This window comes from Kogia breviceps, chromosome 4 (assembly GCF_026419965.1).
Source record: "Kogia breviceps isolate mKogBre1 chromosome 4, mKogBre1 haplotype 1, whole genome shotgun sequence".
NCBI lineage: Eukaryota > Metazoa > Chordata > Mammalia > Artiodactyla > Physeteridae > Kogia > Kogia breviceps.
This window is the reverse complement of record NC_081313.1, coordinates 159,420,059-159,422,812: the sequence shown is the minus strand read 5'-3', so window position 1 is coordinate 159,422,812 and position 2,754 is coordinate 159,420,059.

The following is a 2,754-nucleotide window of genomic DNA, read 5'->3' as shown; positions in this document are numbered from 1 at the left end:
AGGAATGAAAGAGATTTCTGTGCATTAATTTTGTATTCTGCAACTTTACCAAATTCATTGATTAGCTCTAGTAGTTTTCTGGTGGCATCTTTAAGATGCTCTACATATAGTATCATGTCATCTGCAAACAGTGACAGTTTTAATTCTTCTTTTCCAATTTGGATTCCTTTTATTTCTTTTTCTTCTCTGATTTCCGTGACTACGACGTCCAAAACTATGTTGAATAATAGTGGTGAGAGGGGACATCCTTGTCTTGTTCCTGATCTTAGAGGAAATGCTTTCAGTTTTTCACCATTGAGAATGCTGTTTTCTGCAGGTTTGTCATATATGGCCTTTATTATGTTGCGGTAGGTTCCTTCTGTGCCCACCTTCTGGAGAGTTTTTATCATAAGTGGGTGTTGGATTTTGTCAAAATCTTTTCCTGCATCTATTGAGATGATCATATGGTTTTTCTTCTTCAATTTGTTACTATGGTGTATCACATTGATTGATTTGTGTATATTTAAGAATCCTTGCATTCTTGGGATAAACCCTACTTGGTCATTGTGTATGATCCTTCTAATGTGCTGTTGGATTCTGTTTGCTAGTATTTTGTTGAGGATTTTTGCATCTGTGTTCATCAGTGATACCAGCCATTTGTTTTCTTTCTTTGTGGCGTGTTTGGTTTTGGTATCAGGGTGATGGTGGCCTCATAGAATGAGTTTGGGAGTGTTCCTCCCTCAGCTATACTTTGGAAGAGTTTGAGGGGTATAGGTGTTCGCTCTTGTTTAAAAGTTTGATAGAATTCCACTCTGACGCCCTCTAGTCCTGGGCTTTTGGTTTTTGGAAGATTTTTAATCACAGTCTTAATTTCAGTGCTTGTGATTGGTTTCTTTATATTTTCTATTTGTTCCTGGTTCAGTCTCGTCAGGTTGTGCATTTGTAAGAATTTGTCCATTTCTTCCAGGTTGTCCATTTCATTGGCATATATTTGCTTGTAATAATCTCTCATGACCCTTTGTACTTCTGCATTGTCAGTTGTTACTTCTCCTTCTTTATTTCTAATTCTATTGATTTGAGAGTTTTCCCTTTTTTTCTTGATGAGTCTGGCTAATGGTTTATTAAATTTTTTTACCATCTCAAAGAACCAGCTTTTAGTTTTATTCATCTTTGCTATTGTTTTCTTTGTTTCTATTTCATTTAATTCTGCTCTGATCTTTATGATTTCTTTCCTGTTGCTAACTTTGGGGGTTAGTTGTTCTTCTTTCTCTAATTGCTTTAGGTGTAAGGTTAGGTTTGTTTATTTGAGATGTTTCTTGTTTCTTCAGGTAGGATTGCATTGCTATAAACTTCCCTCTTAGAACGCTTTTGCTGCATCCTATAGGTTTTGGGTAGTTGTGTTTTCACTGTCATTTTTTCTAGATAAGTTTTCATTTCCTCTTTGATTTGTTCAGTGATCTCTTGGTTATTAAATAGTGTATTGTTTACCCTCCATGTGTTTGTACTTTTAAAGATATTTTCTTGTAATTCTTATCTAGTCTCATAGCATTGTGGTAGCAAAAGATATTTGATACGATTTCATTTTTCTTAAATTTAGAAAGGCTTGATATGTGACCCAAGATATGGTCTGTCCTGGAGAACGTTCCATGAGTACTTGAGAAGAAAGTGTATTCTGTTGTTTTTGGATGGAATGTCCTATAAATATCAATTAAGTCCATCTTGTTTAATGTGTAATTTAAAGCTTGTGTTTCCTTATTTATTTTTATTTTGGGTCATCTGTCCATTGGTGAAAGTGAGGTGTTAAAGTCCCCTACTATAATTGTGTTACTGTCAATTTCCCTTTTTATGGCTGTTAGCACTTGCCTTATGTATTGATGTGCTTGATGTTGGGTGCATAAATATTTACAATTGTTATATCTTCTTCTTGGATCGATCTCTTGATCATTATGTAGTGTCCTTCTTTGTCTCTTGTAATAGTCTTTATTTTTAAGTCTATTTTGTCTGATATGAGAATTGCTACTCCAGCTTTCTTTTGATTTCCATTTGCATGGAATATCTTTTTGCATCACCTCACTTTCAGTCTGTATGTGTCCCTAGGTCTGATGTGGGTTTCTTGTAGACAGCATATGTATGGGTCTTGTCTATGTATGGGTCTTCAGCTAGTTTATGTCTTTTGTTTGGCACATTTAATTCATTTACGTTTAAGGTAGTTATCAATATGTATGTTCCTATTACCATTTTCTTAATTGTTTTGGGTTTGTTATTGTAGGTCTTTTCCTTCTCTTGTGTTTCCTCTCTAGAAAAGTTCCTTTAGCATTTGTTGAAAAGCTGGTTTGTTGGTGCTGAATTCTCTTAGCTTTTGCCTGTCAGTAAAGGTTTTAATTTCTCTGTCGAATCTGAATGAGATCCTTGCTGGGTAGTGTAATCATAGTTGTAGTTTTTTCCTTTTCATCACTTTAAATATGTCTTGCCACTCCCTTCTGGCTTGCAGGTTTTCTGCTGAAAGATCAGCTGTTAACCTTATGAGAATTCCCTTGTATGTTATTTGTCATTTTTCCCTACTGCTTTTAATATTTTTCTTTTTATTTAATTTTTGATAGTTTGATTAATATGTCTATTGGTATGTTTCTCCTTGGATTTATCCTGTATGGGACTCTGTGTGCTTCCTGCAGTTGTTTAACTATTTCCTTTCCCATGTTAGAGAAGTTTTCATCTGTAATCTCTTCAAATATTTTCTCAGTCTCTTTCTTTTTGTCTTCTTCTACTGGGACCTCT